This window comes from Natator depressus, chromosome 2 (genome assembly GCF_965152275.1).
Source record: "Natator depressus isolate rNatDep1 chromosome 2, rNatDep2.hap1, whole genome shotgun sequence".
NCBI classification, from domain to species: domain Eukaryota; kingdom Metazoa; phylum Chordata; order Testudines; family Cheloniidae; genus Natator; species Natator depressus.
In genome coordinates this window covers 58124966-58145823 of record NC_134235.1, presented here as the reverse complement: position 1 = coordinate 58145823, position 20858 = coordinate 58124966, and the positions used below count along the sequence as shown (strand labels likewise).

The following is a 20858-nucleotide window of genomic DNA, read 5'->3' as shown; positions in this document are numbered from 1 at the left end:
TGCTCTGTCCTCAACTGCAACACTCTTCAGGGAAACAGGCCCACATGTAACTCTCCCTCTTGCCCGCTCTGCCATTAGGGTAGTATACCCTTAATTTTGCACTCTGAGGAACCTTCATTTGCAATGCCACACACAACTGTATGTTTTGGAATGTCACTATGAGATAAGCCCAGAAGCAATGGGACGAGGTGAGTGTGCAGCAGCAGGAAATAACCAACCATTTCTTAACCTCACATTTCATTTTGGTTTCAGAGTAGCAGCCATGTTAGTCTGTATTCGCAAAAAGAAAAGGAGTACTTGTGGCACCTTGGAGACTAACAAATTTATTTGAGCATAAGCTTTCGTGAGCTACAGGTCACTTCATCGGATGCATTCAGTGGATGAGCATAAGCTTTCGTGAGCTACAGCTCACTTCATCGGATGCATTCAGTGGAAATTGCATTTCCACTGAATGCATCCGATGAAGTGAGCTGTAGCTCACGAAAGCTTATGCTCAAATAAATTTGTTAGTCTCTAAGGTGCCACAAGTCCTCCTTTTATTTCATTTTGGGTTAGTTCTTATTTTTATTAAGGCACCTCCTCTTTCTCTCATCACAAACCACAGTAACACAATTAACACTAACTGGCACCCTTTGTTAAAAATCTCATTAGAGAGGCTGAGGTTAGCCTTTTACCCCTGTGGATGAAGATTGAGACACTTGTAAAATAGTGGGGAGAAGCACTCTGCTGCTGCCTGTGCTGTACACGTTCTGTAAGAGAAGACTTCAGTTTCCTGGCCTATCAATCAGGCTCTTTGTAGAAACATTACGTTAACACAGATTATTTTTTAAGAAGAAAGTTGCTTCCTCTGTTATAAAGAGGTAGCACTAGATACTCCCAATTTTCAGTTAAAGCTATTGTGCTTCAAATAAAGTTATGCTTGACATCCTTCCTAGATTTATGCTGGATACTTATAAAACAATATATGAAAACGACCCTGCTGTATATCTAGACATTTGTCACTTTCTTTCTAATCTTGCATAATCTTTCCTAATCTACCGCTAAATAGTTAATTCTCCTAAATGTGAAGCTCCAGGCCAAGTATTTCTGTTAAATTAGTTCATGAGTCATGACTGACTTCCTCTAACTGCCCTGTAGGTCTCCAGCAGCACTCACCTGCTAGCAACCACCTTTGTTGTCCTTCTTTTTCAAACTGCTTCTTTGCTTTCAGCCTGAATACAAAACTATCCAAAATGTTTGTAACCATGGAAGCCAAAGCCAAGTGAGATTTATCTGGGCTTGGGGTTTTGTTACAAACCTAAAATTTGAGTCAAGTCTACCAAAAGTTTTTGAGACTCCTTTAGCTGAGTTTTGTGACCCTTGAATTGCCTGGGGTGAATTTCAAATTAACCTCAACCATGGTTAGACATTTTCAGGGTCATTTAGAACTGAAATTCAAAGTAAACCTCTGATGCTATACATTATCACAGAGCTTCACACGGCTCTTCATGTTATAGCATTTGTTTCTGCACATTGATTATCACCCATCATTGATATCGGCAGTGTTTCTCTTTCCCACTATTGCATGGTGCCTGTTCCTTCAGCAAACTCTGTGTCATGGTATTTTAATCCTTGGAAAAGTTGCTTCTTCTATGCCTTTATTGTTCTGGTATCCTTAATTTTAAATTATGTAATGAATGTATACATGAATATATGTTACTAGCATTTATATTGAAGAAGGTTATTTTTAGCTGCCTTTTAATTACCTTCCCTCTACCTCTGACTAAAGGGTTAACCAGTATAGCTTGGATTTATTAATTTGGTATATGGCTCCTTTTAAGAATTTTTTACCCACTAATTTAATGATTAGTCTAGGTAATTTGATTTTTCCAGTGAGTCAGTCTGCTGATTTTCACCTGGTTGAGTCAGCTCATATCTATTCTGCTTTTCCCCAAAAAGCTCCTGGTTGGCTGAAATTAAAAACTTTATGAATGGCATCAACTGTTTGTCAATTTATCCTCTGCCAAGCTTTTCTTAGGAACATACTAATTCTACCAGCAGCTGGTGTTGTCTTATAAAACACAGTTTTTAAGTTCTCCTTTCTCTTTATTTCAAGGCAAATATGGAAATCAGTGTGTTCGGGAGAGAGAATGATTGCTTGAGACCCAAGAGGTTAAAGAGAATGAGAGCCAGGAGCATCCTGGGTTTTAATCTGAGATAAACTGCTGATTTCTCTGTGACCTTGTGCAATTGATTTGACCTCCTTGTGCATTATTCACCCCATTTAGAATATTGGGTAAAAAACAGTTGTCATTGAAAACCAGATTCCACATCTGAGCTTCATTTCCCTGAAAGTAATAAAAAGTGACAGGTTGTGGAGAGAAGGAGAATTGCACAGATCTTCTAGGATTGGTTTGTTTGTGATATTTATTTCAAAATTTCAAACACTCATACTAACTGCATGATATAAGCTTTAATCCTGGAAAAAAGCAATCACTCTTACGTTGTTTTTGACCTTTTCACTGAATTGACTGGCCAGGAAGTATGTCCTTATTCAGTGGTTCCCAACACTGTATTTATCTGTTCTTAATTTACTGCATAGCTTCTTATTCACTCATTTCCCATCTTTTCATGTCTTCTCGCTGGCATCTAATACATGAATAATAGTGGCCAACACAGTTTGCTTAGCTGCTTGCTGTGCAGTTCACTTTTACTGTAACTATAGCTGCTGTATCCTTTTTCTTCAGCTGTCACTATTTCTGAGGCTGACCTTATGTATGTTGAAAAGACTTAAAATCACTGTAAACCAATGCAGACTCCCTAAATCACTTACACTGGCTTAACACTTACTTAAATAGGTTTAGCTAAATTCAGTAACTTACTGAGGCAAGCTAGAACTGATTTTAAGTGAGGGTTAAGCCAGTATAGGTGCATCTACGCTAGGGATTTGCACTGCTTTAACTAGATCAATTTTAAATTAAGTTGCATCAGTTTAGCTAAATTCCTCCATCTTCTAGCCTAGTGATTAGGGTACTAGCAGTGAGGGACCAAGTGCTAATTCCCTGCTGTGCCACAAACTCACTCTGTGACCATGGGCAAGTCACTTAGTCTTCCTGTTCCTCAGTTCCATACTTCTCAGGGGTATTGAGTGTAATTACATGTAAGATTGTGAGGCGCTCAGATATTGTGGTGATGGGGGCCATAGAAGTACCTTTGAGAGAGAGGCTGATCTATCTCAGTATGTCAGGTTTTTTGTGACTTATTCCATTTTATTTGTTTCTAGAAATCATTGCCAGTTGGGTGGCAGGGGTCTCAAATTATCCTGAAAGGGCTGGGATAAAATGAGGGACAAAGTAGAATAGGCTTATTTTCAAATAATTTATATTGAGTGTGGGAGACCAAGCTCTAGAATTTTGACAGTGGTAGTTTAGATACAATGTGAAAGTATATGACGAGCATACATGTTCCACCAAGTCATATATCATGTGCCAGAAGAACAAGATTTTAGCCAGAGATATTGTGTGTGTGTTTTCTGGCATCTTGGTGGGGCTAACCACCACCAACAAAATTTCAAGGGACGGGAGCTGTTAACAGTGTTACAGCCTGCAGACTAGAGGAAGACTTTGCAGTGCATCAACTAAAGGTTAGAATAAAGAAAGCAGAAAAGCATGGGTTGTAAAAAAGAAAGAATCTTGAAATATTAGTAACTTCTTGTCGGTGGGCTAATATAACTCTTGCTTTCCACTCCGCAGGGTAGTCCAGACTTTGCTGCCTGCAGATGGGCAGGATGTGGAAAAGTTGAATGTTAGTGAATGAAGTCATTTTACCATTATGTAGTAAAAAGTGAAGTGCACATTCACGACCAGAACAACAACAACAATCCTTAAATATTTATGTGCCCAGAGTTGGGAAAATTTGTACTAGTTTTAGCTTTTGGAATTATTTTAGTTTGGGATTTCTTCTCTTCTGATTATAAGCCAAACCTTCATTTGATTCCCCACTACGTAGGTTGTACGTAGTTATGAGAGACACTGACGAAATGTGGCAATGTTGGGACAAATTATGGAACATAGCTAATCCAGATTTATAAACATTGGAAAGTAAATTTTAGTAAAGCTAGAGGAAAATCAGTTTTTTACTGGGGAACATCATAATGCTCCTAAATGTGTATCTCATTAGACTCATAACCACTTATTGTATGTTAAAAACAAAATTTCAGTTGATTATTAAAACAGATTTGCTTTGTAATAGATACAAAGCCATTACATAACTGTTTAAACCTCAGTAAATATGTTACAAATGTTAACTATTTTTGGGCTAACATAAAGCAGAGGTCTTAATTAATCTAAACAAAATAAATGCATAGGAAAATCAGTTTAAAGTATGTTTTCAATTTCAGAAATAACTCCTTGTAGATTTTCCTTTATTTTTTCACATCTTGAGTCTGAAACCACCCAATAAGATTTTCCAAAGCACTGAGAAAGAATGTCATGGGAGAAGTATCTTTTCCATTCACATTCATGCTGCCATTTGGTCACATTTCAGCCCATGGAAAATAACTATTGTAAATATGATGAAACTCCTTTTAGCAGTTCTGACTTAATGGTACTGTAAACTCTTAATAGAAGGCAGAGCTCTCTGATGTGTCTATGGGATATTTAAGAGGGTGAGGTAATATCTTTTATTGGACCAACTTCAGCTGGTGAGAGAGGGAAGCTTTTGAGCTTACACAGAGCTCTTCTTCAGGCTGAAAGCTTGTCTCTCTCACCAACAGAAGTTGGTCCAATAAAAGGTATTTCCTCACTCACCTTGTGTCTCTAATGTCCTGGGACTCACATGACTACAACAACGTTGCATATGGGATATTTACCCATTTCCATTAATTAACATAAAAAGATAGTGACATTCTAATAATGTAGTGAAATAGCCTTCTCATTATTTATAATTAACCTTTTTAGTTTAAGCACAAAATGTGCTTACTTTTAAATCAGAGAGGCAAACTTCCGAGTCAGTAGTTTTCTTTGCCTCCCAAATGTTTTAAATTGCTGCTAGAGTGTCTTTCTGTTTATATTGCTTTTTTGATGCACTGATTTTTATGCTACTGTGAATTAAATCTTTATGTTGCGAGGGAAGGTGGGGAATTCAGAACAGGCAGGTTGCAAACCAAATGCAAAGAAATGGCTTTCTTGTTTTAAGTATATGCTGAGACTTAGGAAACCCTGCATTATTAAACCTCTTCTTTTCCTTTCTAAAGTATCATTTCCTCTAGTTAGTGTCTTTCACTAAACAACAAACTTTACTTGGCTGCTGAAAAAACATATCTTCCAGAACAGTGAGGCAGATAGAGATGCTGATATTTTATCAGCTGAGAAAGCACACACATACTTGGGGGCTTATTAACCTCCATCAAGTCACATCTAAAGAATTTCCTGTTCTCCCCTCATTTATCTTGAGTTGACTTCAAAACTATTTTCTTTTCCATATTTTTAAGTCAGGACCCAACCTTCCCCACCCCAAACTGAGATAAATATATTTTTACATTCAAATTGTTTGTTTCCTTCCCCCACATTTGCATAAAAGACATGCATTTAAGAATGCTTTATAGACTGAGTAGGCACATTGGTATAAATGAGCATGAATCAGAAAATAAATTTCTGTCAGGTTCTGCCACCCATATGATCACTGAGTAGTCCCTTACCCTGTGATTAATTCCATTGGAATGGTGATGGGGGACTTATAAAGCAAAGTTCCACTGAATCTAGGTAAGATTTCCAGAACCTTAGTAAAGGTGTAGTTTGGTAAAAATTGAAGTTGAATAATAAAGGGGCTGGCTGATCAGATGAACTGAGTTGGCTTTTGAGGGTGTGTCCTATTCCTCTTTCCTACCACTTACATTCTGCTCTCACTTATACCAGAGCAAAACTGCACTAACTTTTTTTAGTTACTCCAGATTTACACTGTTGTAACAGAAAGCAGAATTTGGGCTTTGCAAACAGAACAGCAGTTTCTGGTTTTGTCAGTAGCTAGCAAAGCAATTGGAAGCAAACTTGAAGCCTTGTGCCTCTGCATTTGTACGATTCAACACTATATTGATGTGTCAGGCTATCGAAGTCTTCCAAGTGGAGGATCCAGATCCTCCAGGTCAAATGATATGGCAGTTTTTCAGTCAAATACACAAAATCATGAGGGAAAATGCAGTGATCAAAGGTTTTTGATCTAGAAAAAAAACGATATTTTTTGTTTCGGTGATATTCTTCTGTCAGAATACTTCCTTTCTAAACAATATGAAATTGAAGTGCTGATCACATAATGTCATATCCTGCATTCTTTACTCAGGAAAAGCTCCCAGTAGAGTTATTGGGCACTTTGCCTGAAGTTGATGAGTTTTACCTGAGTAAGGAATGCAGGAATTTGCTTGTTGTTGCTAAGACTAAACAGCTTCACATCCTTCCTGAGAATGACACTTATTAACAGATTTTAACATGCATTTATTTCCCCGTGAATAAAAATGAGCTGACACTTTATTAGATTGGTGCTGTAATTCTATTCCCACTGCTGAACATACTGTTGAAGGAGCTGACTTAATTTTTACAGTTTTTCTAATGAGGAAACTTTACAAGCATGACAAACGAGTCAACTAGATAATATTCTACTGATCCTTTTCCTCTGAGTTTGAGAGTTCTGGAAAGCCCATGAAGCATAACACGACAATTTTAATCACTGTCGCTCTTTATTATTTTACAACTAGAAATAAAGTTCTGATTGATTTGTAGATCTGATCTATTGGCCTTGCCTGCACTAGTCTTTTTTGGTGAAATTTTCCACTGTTACTTACACCAGTGCTGCTCCATAAGCGGTAGCAATGGTGAGAGCACTAATGTCCATAAGATGTTGGCATTTGATAACATTTTTCCACCTAGTCATCTGGACTGGTTCTGAATGGGGTTAAATGACATTGTGACAATGCCAGTAGCCATCAAAGTCTTGTCTACGCTAGAACTCCCAACATTATCACCACTGGAGCTGCACCAATTGAGAAATGTTAGAGGTGGAAGAGACTAGTGTAGACAAGGCCGTAGAAGAACTGAGCACCTGCAACTCCCGTGAAACTTGTGGTGCTCAGCACCTCCCAGGATCAGTCCTAAAAGTAGTCCAGCAAAAAACACTGGAGTTGGACTCGCCTCTCCTGTCGCTGGTATTTGCAAAGTTTACTACTAAAATGTTTCCATATAATTGATCATGTTGTATTTGCAATAAGAAGTTATATTTATAGAATCTTTAACCCTCCCCTCCAAAAATAAATCCTAGCACTTTACACAACTGTATACACAAGAACTGTTTCACTCCAATGAAACAACTCTGGGGTGGAATATGAAGCTGTTGTACATCAGCACGCTCCATCAGCAGAACTGTTTGTCAGCAGTAATGAGGAATAACTTCCAGTTAAATCTGTAAGGAAAACACAGGTCTTGGATTTTCCTCCCATATGAAAGACTTCACTTCCGGGATTGTGCTGAGCACATAAATTCAGCACTGATTCAGAGATGAAACAACTGCCCCTCTAATGACTCACCAACAATATCTCCTACAGCTCCTTGGGTTTTTCTAAGAAGTTTCTCAACTATAGTTCTCATGTGAGATCAGATAAGATCATTACAGCCCCTTATAGATCATGGTAGGATATTGCTACTTGAATGATTAAGAGGATTCAGCATCACAGTCTGTCCCAGGTGTGGTGATATCCCAGCACATAACATACCATCCCATGTCTTACTGTTTGTTTATATGGTGCAGCAAGGGCTATACACTAAAGCAGCAACAGAGGAGCCAGCACCTGCTGAGGACCTACTCATCCCCAATCGAATATGTGACAGCTGCTTAAGGCCCAGCTATCCTACAAATACTGTTTAGGCCCTGCATTCCCATATGTTGTGTGCAACACTTTTTAAATTCCTGTCTGCACTGGAGCATTGTTTGTAACCAGATTCCCTGTATTGTATACAAGAACTAAAGAGTGAAGCAGGGAACAGAAACTGAAGAAGCAAAGTGAAGCCCAGCAACGGTAGCAGCCCCTGAAGGAAATCAGAGAACAAATTTCACAAAACACCTGCAGTGTGGAATCACTAGCTCTTCTAATGTTATATCTTGATCAACCCCTTTGTTCTCCGTTGGCAGTTACTGTACTGTAATGTACATGTGGAGGTAGAAAACAGATTTATGGAAACTCTCTAAGAGCTCAGTCTAATGCCCACTGAAGTCAATGGAAAGATTCTAATTGACTTCAGTGGGCATTAAACTAGGCCCTAAATTCTCATGTGTCTATGGTTCTTGTACTATCTCTTTTCCACACTAGATCACTGTTTTTATTTTCTGTTTGCAGAAGTGTCTGCAATATCAATGTTTCACTACTCTCATGTTGCTGTTGCTGCTTTTTGGCTTCACCTTTTTTATTCATCTGTGTAGCATTAGTCAGCATATGGGATAGAGTGGTAATCAGGACAGAAGATAAGAAATAATTAATCCCTCTCAAGGAAAAACATGGAAAACCTAAGTAGGGAAGGAAATGTGCCTGCAGCCATATGTGTACAGTCAACTTTTTAAAATGTGAACATGGAAGATGTGTGAGGGCAGCTTTTTAGCTATCCTCTCTCTGCATTATCCACTTTTCTAACTGCTCTTTTTTCATTACCAACTTTTCATTATTTTCTTTGCGTTTACATTCCTGGCCTTTGTGAAGCAATTTCCTTCCCAAAGTACTTCATCCAATTTGTTTCCCATAACAACAACAATAATAGAAAAAATACTCCTTTAATAGCAAGTTTGAGGCCAAAATCAATTTTCTGGTACTCGTGCAACTCCTCTTGATTTTAAGGGGATTTGCACTTATGTTGCTGAGGAAAAATCTGGCCCTTAAGATGGCCGTCCACTAGAAGTGTAACTACAACAAGCGACTCTCTCAAAATATAAGCAGCCCTTATTTATTTTTCAAAATTGGGGGAATAACACTTGCACAACCTTCCCAGTTCTCTCATGTTGTGACTTTCTGTCTCTTTGCATATACTGGCTGATCCTTTGCACATACTTCAGATTGTGACTGGGTAACACACTCACTAGAATGGCACCAGCCTTGACCTGTTTCAATCTGACCTTTCGCTACACCACAGTTTTTGTTGAGGAAAAATGGCTTGTAACGCTACATAAAATGTGATAAATCAAGCTATGTGGGAAATAGCATGTTCCACTGACCAGGGATTAGAGACCAACAATTCAGTTTATCTTCAGAGCTCTGTCTTTAACGTTGGGTGACCATGTGCAAATCGTTCAACCTATCTATGCCTCGTTTCTCCATCCATTAAATGGGAATTGAGCTTGGTGCAACTCTGATGAGGTAGCTGAAAGACACCTTTCTTCCTCCCCTGATTCTGTTTTTGGGTAGGCACTGAACCAGCTGCAGGTAGATGCTAGATCAACCTAAGGACTGCTTTATTTTGTGATGCCTCCCAAGGGACCATTGTACTGATCAGGGTCAACAGAGTGCATAGTGTGCCCTGGCCCCAACCCATACATCCCTCCACCTGCATTAGGGCATGAGGATTTAGGGTAGAGGTGGCTAAATTGGCTTTATGTCCCTTGAGGATTTCTCCTCAGATAGAAATTAGAGATGAAAATTACCCAGCACATTGGCTAGGCAGCTTCCCTATCAGTGAAGGATTGCTCCTTTCAGTGCATTTATTGTTGCTTTGTCCCATCTAGTTTTAAATGTCCCTTTTGCATTTTAATGATACAGAATGAAAACTCGATAGTTTGGCTATCTTTCTTCAAATGAGTTGGTAATAAAGGGTCTATAAAAATATCAAAGCAAGGTACAGTCATTGTAAACTCATTTGTCAATTGAACATGCAAAAGCAATGAGGAACAAGTGGTTAGGCAATGTAACCACACTTTTATGTTTGAGTTTTGGGCAGAGGTCTGAGTGAGTCCTTATTTTAGCCAACCAGTTCACCTATGCCTGGTGATAATGTGGCATTTTGTGCACCATAAATGATGACTGCTGTGATTGACTTTCAGAAGGAGGACCAGATTTCCTGGAATCTTAGCCCAGCGTGATACATCAAGAGAGCACAGTATTAAGGGTATTCACAGGGAAAAGCAGACAGAAAATCTTCAGTGGCTGCCTATACCTATGTATAACCTTAATGGGGAACAAAATGTTTGAATGTGTTTAATGAGTAGAAATCACAAATCTACCATGTTGCTCTGATTATCTTAAATATCACATTAGCATTTTCTTACTTAAATTAGAAGGTTATAGGCAGAAAATACAAAAATATTAGACACCTGAGAAAAATAATCCAGAAATAGATCTGGACATTTTTAAATCTTTCCCTCTGATTACTTTATAATTGTATACTTTTTGTCATATATATCTCTTACCCTTTCAAGATTCTGGACTTTAGTCTTTTAAGATGGAGCCTTTGCAGATTTTCACAGCTACTACCTACTTGAAAACTTAACAGCATATGCAATTTATTTTTTCTTTACTGGGAAAAGGGTTTAGCCCCAAACTTTAAGGTTAGAATCTAAAGAAATCCTGTTGTGTTTCTGTTTTGCACCTGCACTAACAGATTTAGGAAGCCACTTCCACCTACAGACACAGAGTACTATCAACATATCCCTCCCAAGAAAGGAGTTGGGGTGTAAAACAGAGACCTGTTGGTAAATTAAGCAAACTACGTTGGCAGTGCATTTGCACTTAAGACTGAAACCTTTTCTCGTTGAAATTAATAGCAAAACTCCCATTGATTTCTATAGTACAGGGTTAAATCCTTCACTGGGCACAACATTCTTACTATGTTGGAATACATTCCTAATAATAATAATAATAATACAGAGACTAGCTAATGCTATCTTTTTTTCCTTGTAAGACCTTTAACTTATTGATTAGAATATTTTAATATTTTTGTTTTTTCAAATATTTATTACAGTAAGAAAAGACTGAGCTGTGGAAGAGTGAAAAAATGACCATATTTCTTTCTTTCATAAGGTAAGATTTCAAAAATGCAGTTTTCCAAGCGTTTGTTTTTAGCAAAACAACTATAAAGTAATTTAAGTTTCCAAATACTGGCAACTTCTCATTCAAATTTATCCCGACCTTCACAATCTTGGCTACATAAAAGCCAGCACTTTAAAATTCATGATCCTTTTTGATTAGCTGACATGATGAGTCATCAGCCAAGCTCTGTATGTGCCACTGTGCTGACTGTTCTGCATTAGAGAAGCTCAGGCTCCATTTCATTTTGTGGCACTATATTACAGCTGTACGTGCTTCAAGACACCTGATTTCAAATTTTCTCAGATTTTTTCCCCTTCTTTGCATTGAAAATTGGAAACTCCCCAATTTCCATTGGGAGTTTGGCTTCTTGTTCCTAGGTTTTCTGGTCTCATGTAACTAACTGCACATGAAGTAATGTTCCCACATGGATGTATTATTCACAGTGCTATGATCTATGCAGTTAACCACAGCTTTCCTAATGAGGATATTTTGGACCTTTCGGTAGTCCTCAAAGGGAAAGTAGATATTTATTGTTGCTTACCACGGGAAGAAGAAAGATGATGAATTTAGCTCTGGTGTAAAGGATCAGTCCAGTTTCAACATAGCACACAGTTAAAGAAAAACTGCAATTGGTAGCTGTATCTGAGATGTCTAAAAACAATTTGGACTAGTTAGCACTAATGAGAGCTAGACAGACTGCAAATTATGAAATTTTGCAAATTATCAAGTAACTGAACTGACAACTATTAAAAAAACCCCAAAGATTAACCTATGGAAAGGTCCTAGAGATTCAAAAAGAATTTAAGTTAGGGTATTGAAATTTAAGAGGATTCCATAGATATACATTCTGTAGGCTATTAGAGTCATATAAATATATATCTTTGTCTATAGATATTTGGAACCATACTTTAGAATTATACAAGAAGGTTAGAACTTTCTATTAAACTATAAAGGATGGTCCAAAAAACCTAAAATAGTAGGGATATAATTCTGTAATTTTTGTGGGAATTTCCGTGTGATTTTCCATAGGACTTTTATTTTCACAACTAAAGATTATATAATTATTTATAATTTACTGTGTACTAATACTCATTGTTGCAGAGTGAGTAAACATAATTGTCTCAGTAATACTGCCTGAGACCTCACAACAGTTCATTGCTATTATGGTAAATTTTTGCTGAGAAATAGCTAGCAAATGCTATCACTTATGAATCCTAAAGTATGTACATTAGCAAAATTCTACTGTCTATTGAAAACTGAATTATCAAAATAATATTTACAAATAAGTGCCACAGATGAATATCTACCGATATCTACCGATGAATAGCTCTCGTGATTCTCATTGAGATCTGCCTTAATGACTTTTCTCAACTGGAAGTCCAATCTGATGATGTGGCTCAAGACAAAGGAAATGTAGTTATGCATTTATATGTAATTCATTAGAAATGAAGATAGCAGCATCAGGAAGTCAGGAAACATTCAACATTATTGTAAATTCTATCGTTTTGATTATTTTAACAATGGCAACTTACTACTTTAGGCTGGTACATCAGGGTAATTGAGCATGACTGAACCTGGTTCTGCAAAAGATAGTTTAGGTTCAGAATGAACAGGGCTTGTGAGATAATGAAAATGTATGATACACAGCAGTTTGCAATATATCTCATTTTTCCCTCTTTTCAGGTCTTGAATGTAATAAATGCACTGGACAAGACATACAGACTTCTATCAATGCTATGAAAATTAACCAAGTCATATTAGCAGCAGAAAATCTTCAAAGGTACAGAAATTAAATACTTGACCAGTAATTAATTAAACCATCCATGGCACAAGCATTTGCAGTATAGCCTAGGTATTAAGTTAGGTCAATAATTAAACTGTAGTAAATCATCTGTAGGTTCCATCCTGTCAAACTTTAAAGGTTTAAAGATTAAGTCAAGGACCCTTAATGCTATAGTGAATCAGTAAATGATTATACAAGATAGCTGAGCAATCCATATTTTGCTACTATTAACATTATTTTCAAGGCATCATAAAATTATTTCTTTTGTTCAAAAATAATGTGAACAAAATGTATGCCTCTCTAGTCCTTATGAAAAAGACATATTTCATTTTTTGAAGGCCAAGGATAGTCATGGCAAGATAAAAGGGATTTTTTTTCTGAAAGAAAAGATGTATACCAAACAAAAGTAATGGTTTGTTTTTTCTAGTTTACATAAAGTCAGTGATCATGAAAGCAAGAAGCTAATATCACTGAATGCAGCTGGCCATAGTGCAGGCAAGTACTATGTGAGCTGTTTCCTATAGCTCTCTGCCAATGCAACTCAGACAAGATTTACAGTATTGTCTATTTCAAGTCCTGGATAACTGTGAGGCAGATTCTGCCTAGTACAGCAAATTGCCTGGTGGTTTTGTGATGTGGGAAAATGTGCATTAAAGAACTAGAGAGAGACTATCAAATCTTACTTCTCAACCTGCGAAAGTCAAAATACAGAACACATTTTGGGACTGTCATACAATGGGAATCATGAGATATAATGCAACAAGCTTGACATGCTCTGAGATTCATTTCTTCAGCATCAGTAACATTTCCTGTCACCTCATTTACATGAATTATTACTTCTGGTGAAATAATCTGCAAATATATGTGAGAAAATAGCAAGTTTATGAGAAATAAATTTATTAGAAATAAATGTATGTCTAAAAGTGAGATATCGTTAGTAATGAAAGGCAGCTAGGAGGAATCAAATGTACTTTACATGTGACCTCAATTGTATTTAAGTCCAATATTTGCAGAGGGATAAAGCTAGTGAGTGCATTTATTCACTAACCTTATCTTTAGTTCTTCTATCTCGCCACTGTTTATTACAGCAATAGGCTCAAGCTCAACTTTCAGATCTGTTTCTTGAACCTCCCAAAGTTCAGGGGGTTTTGGATGGAGATCTGGTTTGGAACCCATTTATATTTTAATGTTAACTAACCATGTATTTTTTTTTGGTAAATTTGATTGCTGGTTCCTCAGACAGCATTTCATGATACTTATAAAGAACATAGGACTATTCAGCCTATCAGATCATGCACTTGGTTGATTACCCCCACCCCCACAATAGCGATGTCTTACATAATGGAGTGACTTGTTGGCTGCTCCATTAAAATTGATGGGACAAGTTTTATCGTTTTTTTTCTTTAATTTTTATTTTTCCAATAGCAGTGCTTAAAATATATATCTATAGAGTCATATATAATGAGGCCAGAAGGGATTACATTGATAATCTAGTCCGTCCCTGAATTGATTCCTGTTTGCACTAGAGCATATCTCTTAGAAAACCAGTCAGTCTTGACTTTAAAATTTCCAGTGATGGAGAGCCCACCAAAACCTTGGGTAAATTATTCCAGTGGCTAACTACCCTCACAGTTAAAATGTTGCACCTTATTTCTAGTCTAACTTTGTCTAGCTTCACCTTCCAGCCATTGGATCATTTTAGACAATTGTCTTCTAAACTGAAGACCCATCTGTTATCAAAGTTCTTTTCCCCATGTAGGAACTTACAGACTCTGATCAAGTCACCCTTAATCTTTTCTTTGTTAAATTCAACACATTGAGCTGGGAGGCTTGTTGCCGCGGGCTGTGTAGACATACCCCTTGAGTCTATCCCTACAAGGCAAGTTTCCCAATCCTTTAATCGCTCTTGTGGCTCTTCTCTTAACCTTCTCCAATTTTTCAATATCTTTCTGGAATTTTGGACAAAGTATTCCAGTATGGGTCACACCAGTGACAAATAGAGGAAATATAACCTCTGTACTCCTACTCAAGGTCCCTTTGTTTCTGCATCCAAGGATCAAAATAGCCCTTTTGGCCACAGCATCACACTGGGAGGTCGAGTTCAGCTGATTACCCACTATGATCTACTAGTCCTTTTCAGAGTCTCTGCTCCTCAGGATAGTGTTCCCCATCCCATAAATATGACCAACATTCTTTATTCCTAAATGTGTGACTTTACAGTTGACCACATTGAAACACATGTTGTTTGCTTGCACCCAGCGTACCAAATGATCTAGATTGCCTTGTATCAGTGACCTGTCCTCTTCATTATTTACTACTCCCCTAATCTTTCTGTCATCTACAAACTTTATCAGTAATGATTTTTGTTTTCATTCAGGTTACTGATAAAAATGTTAAATAGCACAGGGCAAAGAAACTAGTCCCTGTGGAGCCCCACTAGAAACACACCCATTCAATGATTCCTTGTTTACTCTTTGTTTTGAGACCTATCATTTTGCCAGTTTTTAATTCATTTAATGTGTGACATGTTGATTTTGCATCATTCTGGTTTCTTAATCAAAATGGCATGTGTCACCGTGTCAAACGCTTTCCAGAAATTATTACATCAACACTATTGCCTTTAACAACAAAATCTGTAATCTCATAAAAACAAAAATCATGTTAAGATGACAAGATCTCTCTTCCATGCTGAATGTCATTAATTTCATTATCCTCCTTTAATTATTTTATTAATCAAGTCCCGTATCAGCCATTCCATTATTTTCATAGGGATCAGTTTGCCTTCTTTAAATATAAGCACAACATTAGCTTTCTTCCCATCCTCTGAAACTTCCCTAGTGTACCAAGACTTACTGAAAATCAACATTAGCAGTTCAGAGAGCTCCTTGATCAGTTCTTTTAAAACTCTTGGATGCAAGTTATTCAGACCCGCTGATAAAATATGTAGCTTTAGTAGATGCTGTTTGACATTGTCCTTAGTTACCATTAGAGTGAAAAGTATTTCTTCATCATCATCATCATCATTTTCCTATGAATACATCATTATTTTTAAACAGAGAGATGGCTTCCATAATAGAACATCATAAGGGCTGCTCCACAACAACTGGAAAGGCTTTAGTTTTTGACAGTAGTTGTGTGTGTGTGTGTGTGTGTTTTATTTAAATGGTTTCCCCCATATACTACGTCTTCTCCTGCTTCTCCTCCTCCCCCGCATCACCTGGGGTTGGGTCTTCATGCAAACATACGCCATCTTCATCTGTCCGAAGCAGCACTAAGGTTGATCTGCTTACCATTTTCTTTGATGCAATCCATCCATCACTTCCTCGGATTTCCTCAAGGTCTGTTTCCAACCGCCCTTTTCTGTCATGCTACTTTCCCTAGGTCCTATTCCTTCATCCTCTGTGTTCAAACCAGCAAAATTGCACTTCCTGCATTTTGTCAGCCACATTGCTAATTTTGACTTCTGTCATAATGCTCTCATTTCACAATCTCTCCCTTCTCGTAACTCTCTTTATTGCGCTAAGACATCTCACTTTAAACACCTGTAGGCGTTGAACCTGCTGTCTCTTGGCCTGGCCTTTCAGTCTCAGTGGGATATGCTTGTCATACACAACTCCTGAGATGTTACTCCACACTCTTCTAACATGCCCCAGTTGGGGCTGTATCTCACTTTCAAGTTTGCCATCTCTCATAACCCAGCCACCAAGGTACTTGAACTGGTCAGTCTGGTTTAGTCATACTCCGTTAATCTTTGTATGCAGTTTCCCTGTCACACCTCTACTGACCCACATGACCTCAATATTAGTCATGTTCATTTTCATCCCATGCCTGCTTAGTTTGTCACACCACTGGTTTACTATTTCCTCCAGGTCTTCTTTTGGGGACGCCCTTATTGCTATGCCAGCTGCATATAACAGTTGCTCACCTTTTCCCATTGGGTTCTTCCTGCTGACGTAGTCCATCAATATGATAAACAGCAATAGACTGAGGGATGACCCTGGATGCAGTCCAACTTCCAATTCAGAGCTTGTCACTGCAAAATATGTTCAGATCACTGTTTTAGGTGATCTACGTAGTTCATTCACCATAGTTATTAAATCCTCTCCATATTTTCTCAGCAATGGTGTGAGCATACTTCTGTCCACTTTACTGGATGCCTTTTCAAGGTCTACAAAAGCCTAGAAGCCATCCTGTTTGTACTCTAGCCACTTCTCTGTCACTTGCCAAATGACAAACATGGCATCTGTCCTTTCCTAAAGGTTCCTTATCCTTTCTTAAAACAGAACTGTTCTTATTCAAGAAGGGGTTTGACCATTCTCATCCGTATAGATTTACCTAAATTGCTTTCACTCATTATCTGGGAAATAACGAAAACTATTCATTGTGGATCACAGTGATGAAAGCACTTTACATTACCCGAAAGAAAAGGCAGGCGAAACCTTATCAATCAATCAATAAATAATTAGTAGAGATAGGCATGATATGAATCCAAAATTTCAGGTTCTGCTTTTTGGGTCAATGTCTAATAAAAGATGGATGACCAGTTTGGATCAAAGAACAGGCTGTCTCAAATCTTCTCAAAACTTGAGACAAACTTCAACCAAGTTCTTTTTGAAATCTGAAAACTCTTGATTAACTTTTTTTTGGTGAACTTCTACGCTTCTTAGTTCTGCCCAGAAGAAGTTGTTACAACATAACATGAATGATAGTTTTCATGAGGATTCCAACCCGACCAGAAGCAAAAAAATACCATAAATATTAGGAATGTGTCTTATTGGATGGCTTCTAGCCCATTTCTGCATATCCAAAAAGTTTACATTTTAGAGAGTTTTTGGATAAACATCTGAACTTTACAGTGCTTATCTGACCTGAATCTTTTAAGATTCACCCATCATTAACTAAAGTTTATTAGTGGTGAGAAACATTTCAAGAAAGTGCTTGTTTTCCCACAGATTTAAGGTCATGGTAACTCCTACAAAGAAACTATTTCATATGCTCAGTATGAGGTATGCATAAATATAATCCATATCCATGCAGGACATCAGGAATGTCTTCAGAAAGTTTATTATAAAATGAAGCGTTATCATTTAAACTACAGTTGAAACAAGTGGAATGTTCCAACAACAGGGAAGAGACAGCTTTTTTTACCTGAATCCTAAACATTATGTCTCTAATGTATATAATTTATTAATAATACTTTCATCTCCAAGTTAGATTTTCTGAGACATTACCCATTGATGTTCTAACAACCAACATCAGTTAACTACTATAAGCAGTTAACACTTGAGTCAATTAACACTTGAGCCATATTTTTCAGAAATATGTTTGCGTTAGTGCACAGAAATTATGTATGCAGTAATAATTGCTCCTGCAAATGACTAGTTGGATGTGCATGTAAACTCACTGTAATTGTGCATGTAATTTATGCATCCAAATGTACACATTTTTGCATGGCTTGTTATACTCAGACTTTTTTGAAAATCTGGTGCTAGACATTTAGCTCTAATGATAGTTAAGTCATGCTTTCAAGATAGAGGATTCTAAATGTGAGTCTCTTGGAACTATTTATGAACCTTTTCCTGTATTTAAGTTGTAGCTACCATATTAGCTAAGTCACTCCCTGCCCAGCTAGTATCAGCTGCATTATTGTGCCTTGGTAGGGAATTGCTGCTATGAAGTGGCATCACAATTAAAAATAGGTGTGGTCAGGTATAAACACTTTTAAAATAGGTTTTAGAGAATGCTTGAAGAAATGGATTTTGCAAGAGGATTGCCTACAGCCTCTTCCATATTTCCATTTGAATCAGCGTGTAAGAAGAATGCAGTTTTTTTTTCCAGTCACATGTTTCTACTGCCAGTAACTTGATCCAAAAGTCTCTTTTGGGGGGGAGGATTCAAAATATCTTATAAGAAAGGAACCCTATAACATCATTAGGATTAGAATGATACATTCAGGGCATGGGGAAAAAATCCTGAAAATGAAATACCTTTCCCAGTTTCTGTATTAAAACCCAAATGAAAAAAACAGTCAAGCCCAAAACAAAACAAAACAAAAACTGCAGCCTACACACATAATTGTTCAGACCCAGTAAAGTTCAAAATGTGTCAGAGGGTTGCTGGTTCCTTAGGGGAGATGGACTGCAGTTCACCTGTGACAAGTTTAACTCACCTCCCCGGGTTGGGGAAATAAAGGTTATGTAATCGAGAACACATGAGCCCTATAAGAACAGCAGGAAGCTTCAGGAGGGAGAAGTGAAGGTGTGGTGAAGTCTGTGGGGACCAGGGGAGTTGCCCCAGGTAGGAGGGCTGGGAGTCTTCCTCATGCCTTAATACCAGGAGAGTTTGGAACTCAGAGCTCACGAAAGCTTATACTCAAATAAATTGGTTAGTCTCTAAGGTGCCACTAGTACTCCTTTTCTTTTTTTAGAGTCAGAAGAGTGAGCTCCAGCCAGGTAGAGCCTTGGAGTGGTGATAGAATTGGGACCCAGCTCTGGGAAGGAGGGCTGGGAGCTCTCTAAGGGAGTGAGAGAAACTGAACTGAGGTTGGGATGTGGAGGGCGAGTGTGTACCCAGAGGGCTGAATAAATTGGACCCTAGAAGGGGAGTGTTTAAATTACCTTTGGACTGAGGGTGTGTGGTTCTTAAGGGGCCCTAAAGCGGGGGGGGGAAACAGAAGCAGGGTGCTGCAGAATGGCTTCTGGTCACAAGGGGGTGTTCAGGAGGTACATCCTGTTGTGTTTCAGAGTAGCAGCCGTGTTAGTCTGTATCCGCAAAAAGAAAAGGAGGACTTGTGGCACCTTAGAGACTAACCAATTTATTGGAGCATAAGCTTTCGTGAACTACATCGGATGCATCCGATGAAGTGAGCTGTAGCTCACGAAAGCTTATGCTCCAATAAATTGGTTAGTCTCTAAGGTGCCACAAGTCCTCCTTTTCTTTTTACCCTGTTATGGTAAGTAATGTTTGCATTATGAATAGGTGGGTAAGGTTAGCTCAACCAATACTAACATGTCTGCTTGGGGGATGTTGTTTGGTGGATGGGGAAAGTGGTGTATCATCCTGGTTCAGTAAATCACTTAAATCCATTCGCATTTGGGAAAGCCCTGAAGGACATGTCCTACTTTAAGTATGTGCCCATATCATATTGACTTCAATAATTAAATGTTCTACTGAATTGGGGCTGAAAAGAGTGGATAAGGAAATGTTGTCATAAGTGTAGCTCCCTTAGAATTCAGCATCTGGAACAACATTGTTTTGCTCCTTGTCACACCAGGTTGTTAGTCTTGTTCCCTAAGAGGGAAATGGACTGTTTTCTGCATCAAGATGAGATATTAGACAGTTTGGGTGATCTGAGTTTTGGGTGTCAGATATACAATCCCTTTGTATTCAGTTTAAAATACAGTCCCTCACCTGAAAAAATGTTGGAAGTGAGGAAAACATTCCTTCTGGGGAAAAATCGACCACACTGTGCTCTTACTTTTTCATTTGAAGGTTAAGAGGATAGGATTTCCAGCCTGATTTGCAGGTTTATCCATTGTTGAAATGTGTGTATGAAGAGAGATGATCTGTAATACCAATTAATCAAGTTAGTGACCCACCCCTGTGCCCCTCAGTTTGTACTCTGTGGTATACTACTGAGAGGAATGATGGTTCAGTGGTTAGGGCACAAGCATATGACTTGAGAGAGCAGGGTTCAATTCCCTTCTCCACCACAGGCTTCCTGTGTTTCCTTGGGCAATTAGCCTCTCTGTGCGTAGGAGTAATAGTATTCTGCTACCTCACAAGGGTATTGTGTGGATGAATATACTAACCATTAGGAAGTACCTCAGATCCTATGATAATGGGGATTATATAAAAACCTTGGATAGATATCAGACTGTCTCCATCAATCCTTGGGATGTCTGTGGTACGGTTTATATATAGGGCCTGATCTTTCAAGTTACAGAGCACTCCTAACTCCCAGAAAAGGCATGCTTAGCACCTCAATTCACCAGGCCTGTAGCTTGCACAGTACTCTTTGGGATGAAAGAGGTTGTACAATTG

General features: G+C 38.0%; 1 protein-coding gene across 6 annotated transcripts in view; it reads left to right on the top strand.

The window, feature by feature from the left end:
* SULF1 (sulfatase 1) overlaps positions 1–20858 on the top strand; it is a 178097-nt gene that overhangs the window by 16621 nt on the left and 140618 nt on the right. For all 6 annotated transcript variants that reach the window (XM_074944260.1, XM_074944257.1, XM_074944254.1 and 3 more), the window contains exons 2-3: positions 10965–11023; positions 12716–12812. The gene's annotated coding sequence lies outside the window, so the exon portion shown is untranslated. The remainder of the gene's footprint in view (positions 1–10964; positions 11024–12715; positions 12813–20858) is intronic.